Source organism: Paroedura picta, chromosome 4, assembly GCF_049243985.1.
Source record: "Paroedura picta isolate Pp20150507F chromosome 4, Ppicta_v3.0, whole genome shotgun sequence".
In the NCBI taxonomy this organism is placed as follows: domain Eukaryota; kingdom Metazoa; phylum Chordata; class Lepidosauria; order Squamata; family Gekkonidae; genus Paroedura; species Paroedura picta.
Genome location: NC_135372.1, coordinates 128,937,668 through 128,955,444, shown reverse-complemented (window position 1 = coordinate 128,955,444; position 17,777 = coordinate 128,937,668). Strand labels below are relative to the sequence as shown.

The following is a 17,777-nucleotide window of genomic DNA, read 5'->3' as shown; positions in this document are numbered from 1 at the left end:
GAGTAAACAGGCTGGATCCATGCTATGCAGATTACTGTACCGCTTGGGAATTACGTTTTTTGTCTGTGCTGATGAAATATGCTATGACAAAGCAGAAGTGAAACAAGGTATTCAATACAGGAACCTTGTTGCATATTAATACCAAATAAAAAAGACAAATTCTGGATGAACAGTAGAAAAGAGCAAGTCTCCAGTAGCACCTTAAAAGCTAACAAATTTTGTGGCAAGGGATGAGCTTTCATGAGTTATTGCTTGTCTCTTATCTAAAGAAGTGAGCAGTGACTTACAAAATCTCATACCCAACCACGATTGTTGTTAGCCTTCAAAATGTTACTGGATTCTTGCTCTTTTCTACCGTTCAGATTATGATTGTTTTTATACTGTACATTTTGTTTTAGCTTGATTACATTCTAGGATATGTGTGTTTTTGTCTAGATTGGATTAGATAAGGCTCATGAATGCATGATAAAGCAAGATACACTTAAAAAAATAGACACAGGGTGTGATATGATCACTTTGATCTCAGGGTACAACTTTATCCAAAGCTCAACAGCAATCTAAGTGCTGATGTAACCCTTTCAAACTATCAGAAGTAGCATCCGTAAGCTTTTTGGCAACCCTCTTTCTCTATTGTGTCCAATCCCCTAATGGGGACAGGGAAGATTTTAAAAAATTGCTTTTGAGCCAACAGCTTGACTTCACTTGCAGGAAAAACTGGGAAATGATGTTACGTTGTCACTGAAGCTGCACCCCATGTCCCCAACTCTCTGTTCTCCCCCATGCCCCCCCTTATCTAGCCTTTGAAAGGTTGATTGCCACATTGCCAGTTTTCTAACCAAGCCAGATATCAGTGTGTTATGAAGGTTCTCTCACTCATGAGGGGGCATTAATTAAACAGACACATGGAAACCACATCTCTTCCTTAATAAATGCTGGATAAAGAACATGCTGTCTTTTCAGTGATCGTTTTGTCCAGGTATAACATTCCTGACTTGTAAGAGAAATCAGAAGGTTATTTATTCTAGGTCTTGGTGAAAACTTTGTATCCCGGCCAATGATGATGGCTTTAAAGAACTTTGTTTAAAACCACTCTCGTTAGATTAAAAGATCAGCTATCACAATTATACAGGAAATGCTGAGATATATAAATGCTATCAGAAATAAAAAGCATACGTATCATCCTTTCTCCCACTTAGCTAGCCCTTAAGAAAAAATGTAAATGCAATTCTTACATTCCAGGGGGTTGGGGAGTGTCTGTCTTAACTAGAAATGTAATTATGAGAGCCTCACGTGACTTTATTAAATCCTCTGATTGGTTCTCTCTAAAGACATGATGCTAGACATCTCTGAGCATTCTAAAGAATAATTGTTCCAAACTCTGTTCTATTTGTTCCTCATTTCAATTTGATTCAATTCATTTAATACTGCATTTTGGCCAAACAAGTTGATTGACATATACGATAGAAAAGTCAATTATTGTCTATATACAACTCTCTCTAAACAAAATTAAAAATTCTTAAGGTTGAAAATGTGAAGTCAAAAACTGAAATTTGATAAGAAGTTTCCTCTACATCGCAGTGTATATAACGTTAACTGTCTTCCAAATACAGTGAATATATTTAGCAACCTGTGTGGCAACGGGCAGGGAGGGAGCTTTTCTCTCCATAAAAGGTAAAGGTAAAGGTATCCCCTGTGCAAGCACCGAGTCATGTCTGACCCTTGGGGTGACGCCCTCTAGCGTTTTCATGGCAGACTCAATACGGGGTGGTTTGCCAGTGCCTTCCCCAGTCATGACCGTTTACCCCCCAGCAGCAAGCTGGGTACTCATTTTACCGACCTCGGAAGGATGGAAGGCTGAGTCAACCTTGAGCCGGCTGCTGGGATCGAACTCCCAACCTCATGAGCAAAGCTTTCAGGCTGCTGCCTTACCACTCTGCGCCACAAGAGGCTCTTAAATTTCTCTCCATAGGAGGAATTTAATTATTATCACTGGCAGTCTTCAAGCAAAGGTTGGATACACACTTTTTCTTGGATGCTTTAGGATGCTTAGGGCTGATCCTGCGTAGAGCAGGGGGTTGGACTAGATGGCCTGTATGGCCCCTTCCAACTCTATGATTCTATGATTCTATGATTCATCCATACACCTGGTGGCTCCTTTAAGTAAAGGGAGGATGAGCCTGTTCCTTGCTGAGGTAAAAAATAAAAGGACTCCTGAAAAAGACATGTTCAAGGGATGCAACCTCTCTGGAGTGACAAGGACAGAGTCTTTTGGTTCCTGGAACTTTCTTAAAACGGCCCTCCGGGATTGGGGAGGGTAAGTCCGAGCACCTTGCTGGCATAAATGCACTCCTAAAATTCCATTTGTTCCAGATTCCAGGAATAAAGCCACTGATCCACGAGTCCTTAAAACCGAAAGCTGTAGGTTAACTAGAAAGGGGGAAAGATGAATGTTTGCAGATTTACTCACAAACCTAAAAGCAATTTTTAAAGAAAATCTTCAACGATGTCTGATAGACTGAATTCACAACGGGGGAAGGAATGGCATCTTCAGCAGAGTATCTGGGTGAGGATGCTTCAGACAGTCGGGGATACGTCTGTGGAGGCGGATAAATATGTAGAAGCTCGTTCCTGTGCTCGTATGACCCCTAGCAGAACTGAGATAGTGCCATGTCGAGATGGAGATCCTAAGAACAAACAGACCACCAGGGCCTTTTAGCAATAGCTGGTGAAGCTGCTGATACAACAGAGCAGCTCCATGGCTCCCTCACTATTTCCCTGAACCTTGGCTGCAGTCAGCCCCCCCTCCTCCGAGCCACTGGGTCCCGCCCCCTTATGGCCATTTTAATCTTATGTCAAGATATAACATTATAGCAACATGGGTTATAAGTTCTTTGAATTCCCAGGTTTCATTTGATAAGAAAGTATTATATATTTTTTAATTTTCTCAAAAATGTCTAACCTTCCCAAAATCCGTTTTGTTTGTTTGTTTGTCTTCTTTATTAGTTTCCTGATGGCTTCAACGTTTCTGGAAATTTCACATCTCTTCTGGGGGGCAATGGCTTGACCATATCACCTTACCTAGAAAACGGATTAAACAGGGACTTCAATTATGGCTTCTGGCATGCACCAAAACACAGGTGGAAATACAGGTGTACATGCAGCACAGAGATCATGCATAACTGTGTAATCAGAAGTGGCTGACACCTACACCATAATTTGATTAGCCAACAGGCTTTTCCACACAATGAAATATATGGAAGATCTCAGACCATTTCTGCACTGGGAACTTTGCTGCCCCAGCTCCCAAGCAGGAGCACAAAGCCAGGGTGGACGAGGTGTACCGGGCCAAATGCTCCCCCGTGTGGGTGTAGGAAGAGGTGGGGCAACCTGCCCAGGTTCAAACTCCAGCCTGCAGCCTGGCATGGAGCCTCCAGTCTGGAAACGGTTTAAGAAATGCCATTCCTCCCTCCCTTGAAATACTCAGACCGGCGCCTCAGAATTTTGCTTGAGGTGTCTTTCAATGGCCCATTATGCACGGCCGCCGAAACGGCGATTTCGGGTCACATGGAAAACGCGGAGGGGGAAGACGTGACGCATACTGGTTATGTACGGGGCGGGGCGCGACGGCGGCAAAACCCAGAGTAACTGATTATGCACGCGGTGATCCGGGCACCGCTTCTGGTTGCGCCCCGGTCACCCGGAAGCTGCGCTTTCTTCCGCGTTTCACTGACGCGGCTTTTTCGGCGGCATGCACCGAAGCTGCGGCCGGTTGCAGCCGGCACCGTGCGTTATCGGTGATTTTAGTCGCCGCCATTCCACCCCGAATGTGCGCTAAAACCCCCGTGCATAATGGGTCAGAGAGAGTCACTCCCTTTCCTTCACCATCTTATGTCCTATGGTCTTGGCGCCACCGTGGTAGCATTTCCCGACTACCATTCACTCGAATCCACTTTCTTTCGTCCTTTCTTTTGGACTAAGGGAGAGGAAAAAGATGAACATCTGTGTCAATAGAACCTTGACCTACATAGGTCTCACCCCAAAGAATCTGGGATAATACATGAGATTAAACAAGGCCAACAATAGCAGAGAAGTTCCTGTTGTTGTGGACTCCTTTGAAGTACTTTGCTAAGACCTTCGCATATTTAGAATTGAATGGCACCGGGAGAAAATAATGCCTAGGGTTTTTTTTTTTTTTGTATAGCTTTTAATATGATTTCGGCGATCGAAACTGAACAAGTCTTCCATCCTCCCAACTCTCTGCTTGGCTAAAAATATAAATGGAGGAAGGGTCATTTCCACACACCCCTCCCCATTTAGAGGCATTGTACGCTTGAGTGGATCTGACAAACTGAGTTCCATTGAACATAATGGAATCTGATGACCATCGCAGCGCCTTTCATAGGGAGAGCTTCCTCGGGTCTTTTCTTATGGTACGGAACTCCGGATGGACCACATTTGCTCTTTACTAAAGGCAACCTGGGCCTTCCAGCCATTATGGGGAGAACATGTTAAGAATAGCATGCTCCATGCGTAAGAATGGAATGGATCGCAACTAGATCCTAAACACCTAATCCTGTGCAGTGTGCAATGGGGCAGTTTTCACATCTTTAAATGAATTAATTTTTCAAACTTACCATTCGTCTCCCAGCTTGTTATGGAATGGGAAGAATAGTTTTAAAATGATCTCCAGAACCTCATGTTATGCCAAGGACAAGCAGCAGCATCACCACCACCACCAGTGGAACAGGCTTCCTCAGGAGGTGGTGGGTCCTCCTTCTTTGGAAGTTTTAAAGCAGAGGCTGGATAACCATTTGACAGAAATACTAATTCTGTGAATTTAAGCAGATTTTAAGTAGGCGGACAGAAGGAACTGTGTCAGTGCTTGGCTCTCGTGGCCATTTCTTGCATTATGCAGGAGGCTGGACTAGATCAGGGGTAGTCAACCTGTGGTCCTCCAGATGTTCATGGACTACAATTCCCATGAGCCCCTGCCAGCGTTTGGACATGGGAGGACATCTGGAGGACCACCGGATGACTACCCCTGGACTAGATGACCCTGACCAATCATGGGGACATTAGTATGCTACAGCTTTGAATTCACTTTTCTCACTGTTTACTATTGTTCTATTATTATGTGAATGTTATTTATGGTTGTTGATTTCTCTGTACCTGTTCCTCTATGCTTCACCCTTAGAGGAGGGTGATATATGAATGAATGAATGAATGAATGAATGAATGAATGAATGAATGAATGAATGAATGAATGAAGTATTTAAAGCTACAGCAAAAATAATTTTTAATATTGATATAATGATGGTGGGAGAGATAAATGGTTAGGCACACTAATATGTTGAATTTTTTAATTAAATAAGAAAAAAATTAAATGTAGTCTAATTTAGTTTCACTCCTTTTGGCCTTAAGTACACCCACAGAATACGAATACATAATATACAGCCAAAATGTAATAAATAAATAAATAAACCAAAATATACATCAAATCAAAAGGTCGGTCGTATATTAATTGTCACTTAGATAATTTTACAATTCTTGCTGGAGCTTATCAACTGGACAACACCATTTTGGCAAATGAATACAAAGGCATTATCTAAAATTTAACTTTATGGCATTTTTAACTGGCAAACTTCCGGATTATTTCATACCCGTCTTGGGTATGATCTATGGAGTGGGATCTGGAAGCTCTCCTCCTTCCTGAATTTCATATCTATGGGGGGATTTAAAGGGGCCCACCGCAAGATCCAAGATGGTGTTCTCTTAGAACATTGGATCTCCAGAGTACAGAGATCAGTTCCCCTGGATCAAATGGCTGCTTTGGGGAGTGAGCTCTTCATCATCATTCATAAAGGAGATCATTCAAAGTCATCTGAATTTTAGATCCCAGGAGACAAGGCTGTATGTCTTTCTTTTAATAGTGCTTAAATACCTTGATCTTGTTTACAGTGTTGTCATTAGTTGCATCTATCTATCTATCTATCTATCTATCTATCTATCTATCTATCTATCTATCTATCTATCTATCTATCTATCTATCTATCTATCTATCTATCTATCTATCTATCTATCTATCTATCTAATGGAATGAGTTTGCATCCTGCTGTGAATTACGTCTCTCTGCACAGCATGGCACTCACCTCTTCAGCGATGGTAACATAACAACCAGGTGGTAGGCCTCAACCCCACTTCAGCTATTGTTTATTGCCATTGCTTGAATTAATCCCTGCTGTCAGATCTGTCCACAAGATGCTCTCCCGGAGAATGATCTGCAAAGCATCACCAATGTCACATCCTGCTTTGATACGTCCAGTCTTTCGATCAAGCTCCCCAGGGCTCCTTTTTAACAACACAAAAAAACCAAAATCCTTTAGAAAGAATAGATGAAGGGCCACAACATGCCACGACAACTTTTTTTTTAATCTTTTTTTTTTTTTTTTTTACAGAAAGCACTGTGGATCTGGTAAGAATTTTAAGATCTCCAGTTACAATCAGGCTCTCCCAAGAGTCACCTCCTTCATTAGTCATCCTTATCCCGACATTACAGGAAGTAAACAGCTCCTTAGAACGGCATTTTGCATCCAATTACATCACACCGCATGGACCTACTCAGAGGTATGTTGTATTTTTAGGAGATGCATTGAAGGATAATCACATTTCAACAGGCATCTGGGAGGTCCAAAGAAGCCAAGTCAGTAATCTGTTTAACGGCAGGGGGAGAGTGGGGAAGAAAGAACCCCCGTCACATCAAAATGAAAATACATTTAATGGTATGGATGTTTTCCAGGTCAGTTTGTACTCCAGTGCAATAATTTCTTAGTCTGTCCTCAGATTTCTGAACCTTTAGGAGTGAAAGGGCCAAAAGCTCTGAGGCACCTTAAGTGACTCGTCAAGGCATCCTAAGCAAATATATCTTAACCCTGGGGGAAAGAAAAGCTAAAAATATAGTACATAGAAGACTGAACATTGGTGCTGTCTTTGTAATGCAGGATAAATTTACCCCCCCCCCAGCTGTGGAGCAAAACAGTGGAACTCCCTGCCTCAGGGGGTCCATCAGATTCCCACCCTGTTTGGTCTTGGGAAAATTTGTGAAGCCAGTTTTATTGTGAAGAAGAGTTAGTTTTTATACCATACTTTTCACTACCTAAAGGAGTCTTAAAGCAGCTTCCTTCTCCTCCTCTCCCCACAACAGACACCCTGTGAGGGAGGTGGGGCTGAGAGAGTGCTGAAAGAACGGCTCTGTGAGAACAGCTCTAACAGGACTGTGACTAGCCCAAAGTCACTCAGCTGTCTGCATATAGAAGAGCAAGGATCAAACCTGACACTCCTGATTAGAGGCTGCCGCTCTTAACCATTACACCACGCTGGCTCTACTGCAGGGTGCTTGTTACTTTTATAACTTCAAGTCATTTTATTTTGTGGATTCTACCTATCACATTTTTAGCCCATCCTTCTCCCAGGGAGCTCACAGTGCACTGCTGATACGGCATTCCCCTCCGCAGGGTCCTTTTAACAGCGCTTTGAGATTGGTTATGCTGAGAAAGACAGATTGGCCTGGGGTCAATTAAGACTGGGAACCTGGGTCTCCGTGCCCAGCCACACTGGCTCTCCAAATTGACTGGGGAGTCTAGTTTCTGTTCCTGAGACCTGTTTTTATTGGGATATTTGGCTAAATTTGCCCAGTCGTAGAAACATGTAAGCAGTAAATAGATCTTCCAAGAAGTATATTATAAAAAAGGTGAACTTACCATAATTCAAGTAGATTCCTTTCAGATTCAGGTTGCAGTTGGAATGAGAGCGAGAAACCTAACCCACAGAGTACTTTCCATAATACAAATGGCCAGCTTGTCCAGCATCATGTGTGGGAGTATTTGGGCATCGTATCTTGTATAGAAGAAAAGTGGAAATAATTCATTAGTTGATGTATTGTTTTGAGTGCCCAAATGGTAAGGTGACCAGATTGTCCCACTTTTGGGGGGACATCTGGGGGTACCTGGCAAATTGTACTTAGGTTGAAATTTAAAAATATATATTACAATACTATTTTTGCGTTCTATGCATTCTATGAAACTTTTTGTTGCTCCGTATAGACCAAATTTTTAATCAAGACCCCCACCCCCCACCCCACAATGGTGTCCCGCTTTACCAATGTTAAAATCTAGTCACCTTACCAAATGGCCAATGATTAGTTCAACTGAAGGAAATGTCCACTTTGGAGGAGTGGACTGTATGGCATTATACCCCACTTAAGACCGTCCCCTCATCAAACTCTGCCCTCCCCCAGCCCAAAGTTGGATAGCCAAGGGGAGATCAAGCCCCTTTCTCATCAGGGACTGACTCACCAATACTTTAGACTAGGTTTTTAGCTGAAGAAATCCCTGATGTTTTAGACAGAAGCATGATGAATGCAAACTGTTTCTATTGATTTGATTTATTTTAACTGTTTTGATGGCACTGTGTTTTGTGTTTTTAACCATTCATATAATAATCATATTCATAGAATTATAGAATCATAGAGTTGGAAGGGACCTCCTGGGTCATCTAGTCCAACCCTCTGCACTATGCAGGACACTCACATCCCAATTGCTCATCTACTGTAACCTGCCACCCCTTTGCCTTCACAGAATCAGCCTCTCCGTCAGATGGCTATCTAGCCTCTGTTTAAAAATTTCCAAAGATGGAGAACCCACCACCTCCTGAGGAAGCCTGTTCCACTGAGAAACCGCTCTAACTCTCAGGAACTTCTTGCGGATGTTTAGATGGAATTTCTTTTGAAATAATTTCATCCCATTCGTTCTGGTCCGTCACTGCAGAATAAGAGAGAACAACTCTGCTCCATCCTCTATATGGCAGCCTTTTAAATACTTGAAGATGGTTATCAGATCCCCTCTCAGTCGTCTCCTCTCTAGGCTAAACAGACCAAGCTCCCCCAACCTTTCTTCATATGTCTTGATCTCCAAAGCCCTCACCATTTTTGTTGCCCTCCTCTAGACACGTTCCAGGTTTTCAATTGGGATGCCCAAAACTGAACACAGGACTCCAAGTGAGGCCAAACCAGAGCAGAGTAAAGCGGTACCATCACCTCCCATGATCTGGACACGATACTCAGTTTGATACAGCCCAAAATCCCATTTGCCTTTTTAGCCACTGAGTCACACTGCTGACTCATGATCAATGTATGGTCTACTAAGATTCCTAGATCCTTTTTGCACATGCTACTGCCAAGACAAGTCTCCCCCATCTTATATTGGTGTATTTGGTTTTTCCTACCTAAATGCAGAACTTTACATTTGTCCCTATTGAATTTCATTTTATTCACTTTAGCCCACTTCTCGAGCCTATCAAGATCATCCTGTATTCTGTTGCTGTCTTCAGTTGTGTTTGCTACCCCTCCCAGTTTAGTATCATCGGCAAATTTAATAAGTATCCCCTCTAATCCCTCATCCAAATCATTTATAAATATGTTGAACAACACAGGCCCCAGGACAGATCTTTAACTGGTTATAAATCACTTTGAATCTGAAGAGGCAGAATGGATACTTCAAAGATAAATGAATTAAATCAAAATACTAATAGTCCATTTTCAATTAATCTGTTTTGGTGGTTCCCCTCCTAGATGTTCTAGAATATGTTAAATTTTAGCAGTCAAATAGCTCCCAGTGATAGAGCATCAAGTCATAGACCCAAAAGTTACTGGTTCAATTCCAGTGGAGTATCAAAAGCCAGGTCTTCTAAATCAGCCTTTCTCAAGTTTTTTACCATTGAGAAACCCCTGAAACATTCTTCAGGCTTCAGCAAACCCCAGAAGTGGCCCATCATGCAGAATATGGTTGGGAAGCAGAGCTGTGTACAAGCCCACCCAGGACCCCTCCCCTTCCCACCCCTCCAGGCCCATCATTGGTCATGGGGGGGGGGCAGTTGACATGATTTTATATGGTCATATCACCTGATAAATGTTTAACAGATTTTAACATATATTTAAAATAATTAATTCCCACCCACTTGGGAAACCCTTCCAGGCTACAAAAGGAACAAGTTGGAGGGTAGCTTTTATGTACAATGCTTCTAAAATAGTAATTAACATAGCCTAACCACTGTGCTGGTTAGATTTGAGTTCAGTAACACCTTGGGGGTATAAGCTTTCAAGAGTTCAAGCTCCCATTGTCAGATACAAATAGGAATGAAAATCCCTAAGTCCTTCTATCCCAATCAGAAGACAGAAGGGATGTCACAAAGACAGGAGTCAGGACGAAAAGGTATAACGTACAGCAGCCCTTTCTCAACTTTTTTACAATTTAGAAATCCCTGAAACATTCTTCAGGCTTTGAGAAACCCCAGAAGTGGCACAATCATGCAAAATATGATCGAGGGGCATAGCTGTGTACATGCCACCAAAATCCTTCCTCTTCCTACCCCCTTTTGGCCCATCATTGGTGATTTTGGGACAGGGGGGGTGATCAACATGACCATATATAGTTCTATCGCCTGATTAATAAATTTAAATATATATATAAATATAAGAATTAACTCCTACCCATTCAGGAAACCCCTACACCTACAGGGCTGTCAAGAAACCCCAGAGTTTCATGAAACCCTCGTTGAGAAATCCTGAGGTAGAGGTACAAAAGTTCATACCCAAAAAATCTTGTTCTCTAAAGTCCTATTGGTCTTGAATCTACCTGTTCGACTTCAGACCAAAACAGCAACCCTTTGAAATAACCTACATGCAGGTCCAGTTTAACCATGTGCTACGAGCCCTGCACTTTGGAGCTCCCACCCCAATTATATTCTTCTAGGGCCCCGCAAATCCTCAAACTATCTCTAGTGCTTGGTCCCTGTGAATCCTTACACCACTCCTGCCTACGTGGCCTTTATCTAAATTTGCCATCTGCGTGAAGCACATTTTCTTTCTTAAAAGCCACTCTGCCTTCAACTTTTATGATAAAATAATTTCGCCATCAGGACATAGGTTTGGCTCAATGGCTCTCCCTAATCGAACGAGAGGTGAAGCCCCCAAGCTAGTGGACGTCGCTGGAAGCAACCTGATATTCACCCCCCACAAAGGAACCCATGTTTGCCTTTTCAGTCTCCCCTCCCTACCCCTCCCCTGGCCCACTGCAGCAAAGAGGAACTGCTTCAACAATAGCCTGAGTCCAGAGCATCGTCGGAAGCGGAATCCCTTGAACTCCCAACTTTTTTGCAGAATAAAAGACTTCCAAGAAGCATCCATGCAGCAGATGCTGACTTATCCCAAGTGTCAGAATGCCAATTAGATATTGAACATGTCAGGCAGAAGGTGGAGCTTCCAAAACAAATGAATGATGAATAGCAACAGTCCCCCTGTTTAGTTCACCGTCCTGCTGTTCTTTTGTAAAATGATTTGTGGCAAATTTGTTTTGGCACTAAAGCAGAGCCCCCTCCCCCCGCTTTAAGCAGTTTTTATAGTCATATCCCCTCTGCACACACATACACAAATGCACACCCCCGCCGGGGGGGTACTTCTTTTTTTTGAGGGGGGGGAATGTGTTAATGTAAAAAATGCAACGTTAATTTCTTTCTGCATTCACAGCTTGCTGTCAAAACAGAAAGAGCCAGGGAGTTCAAACAAGCTTTGTCTCATCCGGCTGGAGAATTCTGAATGGGCCCCTCCCTAGAATGTAATTCTAAACTTTAGTTGACATGGTGGGGGGGGGGAGTGTAAGGGTGGGGGGAAGGACTGGGAGCCTTCAATGTTGGGACAACACAAATAATTTTCCTAACACTGGCTTTCTCATGAGATAAAAGTCCTTGGAGGAATCAGCCCTGCCAAACCTTGCGATCCAGAAAAAAACTGGAGTCCAGTGGCACCTCTAAATTTGTTCTGCTGCTTCAGACCAACGTGGCTTCCCGCTTGAATCTGCTTTGAATCCAGAGTTAGGTAATCTTCTTGCCAACATTTGAACAGCAGGAAAGGGGTTAAAAGATGCCGTTCAAATTGTGCAAAACTTTCCTTCCCCACCACTGACTTGCATTTTCTTATAGTGATTGCCATAAATCTGCTAAGAAATTAATATAATGGGGTGGTCATTTTAATGTAGAGTGTACAGATGAGGCTTAGATTTAATTGGTTTATTCTGTTTGCCAAATGCTTTGGATTTCCTCCCCCTCCCCCTTGCCTATTCCAGTAATTATACTTCAGGCAATCAACATGTGTGTATTTTATTGTCAGACTAAGGTAATACTGGACAGTATGCCATATCAGAGAAAGCAGAAGAAAGGAAATTGAGCTTGCAGTGCCTTAAGTAAGCATGCACAACTACAAAATTGTTTAGTTCTCTTTGACCTCTGGAGGTCAGGTTGGACTAGTTACCTTATCTCTTAATGTTCTACTTTTCCCTGTCTGCTAACAATTAGGCCTCTAACATAGAAGTGAAATTAATTGTGGGGAGGAAGGATTTTTAAAGAAAATGATCCAGCTATGGATTTGTGTGCAAACAACAAATTTATGTTCCCCTAATCTGTGGGCTTCTTTGTTTGATTTAGAAAATTTAAGCGTTTCCCCCTCATTTTCCTACAGGGAGGATGGTGGTGTTAAAAGAAACAAAGAAGATATATAATTATAGAATACGCCAAATTGCTATAGGGCCTGATCACTCAAAACATTAATTAAAAGGCAGGTATTTTGAATTTTAATCCTTTTCTTAATGTTATGCCATAAGGGAGAAAATACAAGTGGTACTATGTATTTAGAGTCCAGTGGCAACTTTAAGACCAACAAAGTTTTATTCAAGGTATATGAGCAATTTGTTATCTATTTGTCCATTATTGATGTGGACATGTTATTGTATACCTAATGTTTCTCATGCAATTCAATCTCAAGTGAATACAAACATTTCCAAACTGTTTTTTTCCTATTTATCTCTGGAATCTGTTAACTATTTTCATTAATTGTATGTTAATTTGCTCTCACGCGTGGCCTTTAAGTATGAATTGATCAAAAGCTGCTGGGTACTTACCCAAGCCGCAGTTGACGCGACGGGCGGCTGGCGGCTGGCACACTCATGCGCTGTGTGGGGCGGGGCTGCGAGCGCGGGGCTATTTCAGGGGCCTCGTGCTCGTGGCTCGCCCCTTTTCGCCCGCAGCCGAGCAAGCGCGACCCACCCTCCCGTCCCCCTTTTTTCTCTTGTGATTGTTGAGATATTACTGATGTTGGAAGATGATTGTTCATTATGTTAATTATATTTGTCGCAGCTGGCGGGGCGGCACAAGGAGAGGAGCCAGTTTAGGTAAGGAAGCAGGGCACGGTACCTGCAAGCTTAAAAGGGACCTTCATTGAGGTGGCCAAAAACTGCGAGTCAAGCTGAACCCGGCTGGGGAATGCTGTCACAACTCGCAGGGGCCAGATGGCTCGGGGTGGGCCGAAGAAGGTTTACGCCTTCTCCGGCACCCTGAGTGGGGCATCTCCCTTAATTAAAACGCCCATCGGCCAGGCTCAGGGCTGCATGAGGTAATACAGTCAGACTGAACCGATGGGTAGGGGGGAGCATGGTCGGCTGACCACCAACTGGGGCGTCCTCTCCTTGGCCTAGCCAACATTCTCAGGTATTTGTGTTTTCAATAAAGCTGTGGCCTGAATGTTTAAGCCATACAGGTCTACGCGTCATTCATGAGCACGGACATGCACGGCCTGCAAGTTAACTTCCTTTCCAGTGGTTCAATCCACACATGGAGGATAATGCACTTTCAATTTGTTTTTGCAGATAAATTTTCCTGTGAAGATCAGGAAAATTTACTTCTAAAGTGCGTTGAAAGTGCATTATCTAATATGTGCAGAATGGGCCATTGTATCTAAGGAAGTGTGCCTGCACACGAAAGCTCACCACTTAAATAAAATTTTGTTGGTCTTAATGGCGCCACTGGACTCTAAATTTGTTCTGCTGCTTCAGACCAACACGGCTAACAGCTTGAATCAATATATGGTTTACAAAAGAGAAAATAATGTATAAAGTCGTTCTGAAAGTTAATTTTTAACTTCTCTGTGTATGAGCATTCTTCTTGACTTCCTGTAATACGTCAAATTAGCCACGAACATTGTCTACCTAAGGTGTCTGTACTAACCTATTAATGATGGAGATATGGAAAGGTTTAGCTTTCAGTACAAAGCAATATTTAATTTTGTTAATCCACAGCTAATTAATTCCAGATCATCATCCACAGTGATGTTAATCAAAAATCTACAAAGAAAAGTTGTTTGGATTGTTCTCATTTACTCAACTGTTTCTAAAATCTATTCCTTAAAAGATTTTCTAGAATGCTTCATGAGTGACTAGATTAATGATTACCGTGATGTAAATTAGATTCAAGTGGGTAGCCATGTTTGTCTCAAGCAGCAGAACAAATTTGGAGTCCAGGGGCACCTTTAAGACCAACAAAGTGTGATTCACAAAGTGTGCACACAAAAGCTCATACCTTGAATCAAACTGAGTTGGTCTTAAAGGTGCCCCTGGACTCTAAATAGGTCATGTAATTTGTAATTATATATAGGAATCCAAATGGTCAAATACTGGAAGAACGAAATTATATGAAAGTTTTCTTCAGGGTCGACATCAATCAGATATCTATGTACATTTTGACATAAATATATATGTGGCCCCATTGTATATTTGTGGCCCCATTCCTGTAAAAATGCTTGCCCCCAGCAGCACACAGCAATCAAGCAAGTAAATTCAAAAGCAGAAAACTTGAAAGGAAAACCAATTACATCACAATATTCAAGACCAGTGAAATGTTTTCCCCAGTCTCCACTTTACATTTAATTTATTATTCAATTCTCATACTTAAAAAAAAACGTGTATAATTTCCCCAATAATCCTTTAACCTTTGTTGAGTTTATGAGGCAATCATAATGTGTGTATTCATAAATATAGGTGAATTTCATCAAATAAAGTATATACTGTGCCCCTTATCTAAAAGAACAATGAACATTTGGAGGAGTCTTTTATAAACACACACACTAAACAATTCCCAGGTGGTGCCTAGGGAACCATGATTTATAGCTCAGCTGAGCCAGCTAGGTGTAGTGGTTAAGAACACAGACTCCTCTACATGCAGCCAGCTGGGTGACCTTGGGCTTGCCATGGCACTGATAAAGTTGTTCTGACTCAGCAATAAATCAGGGCTCTCTCAGCCTCACCTACCTCAAAGGGGGTCTGTTGTGGAGAGAGGAAAGGGAAGAGGATTGTAAGCCGTTTTGAGCCTCCTTCGGGTAGAGAAAAGCGGCATATAAGAACCAACTCTTCTTTCTCAGCGTCACCTCCCTCACAGGGTGTCTGTTGTGGAGAGAGGAAAGGGAAGGCGACTGTAAGCCACTTTGAGACTTCTCCAGGTAGAGAAAAGTGGCATATAAGAACCAACTTCATCATCATCTCCAGGTGACAGCGATGAGTCCCCCTTAAAAAAAAAATACTTCTTTTGAAGGTGGACTCTATACTATTACACTCCATTGAGGTCCCTCCCCACCCCAAATTCTGTCCACTCCCAGCTCCACCCCCAAAGTCTCAGGTATTTCCCAACCCAGAGCTGGCAACCTTAACACACACACACATACTGCTGGTCATATCCTGAAATATAAGCATACTATTACTAAAGGTAAAGTGTGCTAATGTAAAAAAAAAAAATTATGCTAGTACCAAAGGGATACATCCCACAGCTAACTGGGAGTAGTATTCATAGAATCATAGAATCATAGAGTTGGAAGGGGCCACACAGGCCATCTAGTCCAACCCCCTGCTCAACGCAGGATCAGCCCTAAGCATCCTAAAGCATCCAAGAAAATTGTGTATCCAACCTTTGCTTGAAGACTGCCAGTGAGGGGGAGCTCACCACCTCCTTAGGCAGCCTATTCCACTGCTGAAAAGCTCTGACTGTGAAAACTTTTTTCCTGCTATCTAGCCTATATCATCGTACTTGTAGTTTAAACCCATTACTGTGTGTCCTTTCGTCTGCAGCCAATGGGAACAGCATTCTGCCCTCCTTTATTATTAATGATAAAGATATTTGAGAGGAACATGGACCGTAGAGTATTTTTATAAGTAAAAATCAAAAAAGCTGGTTGACAAATAATAAATGGCGTGCCTCATAAGGAAGGCATCTTTCCTTAATGTTGTTCAAACTCATTTGCCCCTGCTATGATGACGCAGTAGCTGCAGTCTCATTGGCTGATGGTGCCATTAACTCACTGGTCCTGGCCTTGATGACGTCACAGCACGTAAACCAGTGAAATGCGACAGGAAAGCCATTCCCCAAGCTATTTCCTGTCTTCCTGCTCACTACATTCCTGCACATAAACCCTTAATTCATTTCAGAAAGCAAAGGTCATGACAAAAAAAAAAAAAGTCAGGGGGTGGGTAACTGTGCCCTTTTGTAAAACAGCAAAAAGATCAGAGGGAATTCTACCAAAAAACGTTTCTTAAGCCAGGTGTTCCTATTCATACCGTGCGTTTCAAAAGGCCATCTTTAACTATTTCTTGTAACATTTTGGCTCCCACATTACCATCCCCAAACATACTGCTAGCCCTTAAGCCCCGTGTCTGAAAATAAACTCACTGTGTAACGAGGCAATAAAATATGCATATCGGTATTTTCTGGGAGGCCATAGGTCTCCCTCGCTTACCAGAGACATTTGGAATGCTAGTGACCCATAAACTGCCTATTTGGGAGCAGAGCTTTATGTGGGGGGCACAGCCCTGACCCAATGAAAACACACATACTGTGTTTAACTAGAAATGATTTGTTTATTCATCTTTTCATGATTGATTCATGTGAGAATGAATAGACACCTGGAATTTCTTTTTTCAAGGCAAATAGAAGACATAGCATTATAAATAGTGATCAGTGTGGACAGTCATTTTTTAGGACCATTTATGTGGCATTTTCCCCAGGAGCCAGCAATTAATTTTATGTTGAAAATAAGTTTGATTTGCACATTCTGCTACATCAGTTGAATTCTCCACATGGGATTGTGAGACAGGATGCAATTTTACACCGAGTTATCCCTCTCTGAAGCCCTGATTTTAATAGGCTGAGGCTGGAGTCCGGTCTGTGTAGGACTGACTTGTAGTAAATATATGTATTTTTCGTATAATGGATCATTTTAACCTTGGGTGTGGAGATGGAGAATTCGGATGATTATGATTATTACTAGCGGCAAAGCCCATTGTATATAACTATACAACGGGCACTAGAAGAAGAAGAAGAAGAGTTGGTTCTTATATGCTGCTTTTCCCTACCCGAAGGAGGCTCAAAGCGGCTTACAGTCGCCTTCCCTTTCCTCTCCCCACAACAGACACCCTGTGAGGTGGGTGAGGCAGAGAGATCTCTGATATCACTGCTCGGTCAGAACAGCTTTATCAGTGCTGTGGGGAGCCCAAGGTCACCCAGTTGGTTGCATGTGGGGGAGCGCAGAATTGAACCCGGCATGCCAGATTAGAAGTCCACACTCCTAACCACTACACCAAACTAGGCTCTCCTGCTCCAGGATAGGCCTCAGGGGGTGCCTTGCTGGGCAAGGAGCCCTCCCCTCCCACCGCTGCCCACAAAGTACTCGCTGAGGCCTGTCCCAGGGCGGGGGGGGGCATGTGGGGGAGTGCAGAATCATATCCGGTTTGCCAGATTAGAAGTCCGTACTCCTAGCCACTACACCAAGCTGGCTCTGTAAGGGCCAGCTATCATGTTGCTAATGAGCGCCACGGACTTACCCGTGCCGCTTTTTGGCGGCGTGGGGGGTGGGG

At 42.7% G+C, this 17,777-nt stretch overlaps 1 long non-coding RNA gene across 1 annotated transcript; it reads right to left on the bottom strand.

Moving 5' to 3' along the window:
• Nucleotides 1–2,969: 2,969 nt before the first annotated feature.
• On the bottom strand, nucleotides 2,970–7,814 carry LOC143836878 (uncharacterized). Its single transcript, XR_013230807.1, has 3 exons — nucleotides 7,758–7,814; nucleotides 6,150–6,348; nucleotides 2,970–3,078 (listed from the first exon to the last, which is right to left on the bottom strand). It is a non-coding gene; the product is annotated as an uncharacterized LOC143836878 (long non-coding RNA).
• Nucleotides 7,815–17,777: the final 9,963 nt, after the last annotated feature.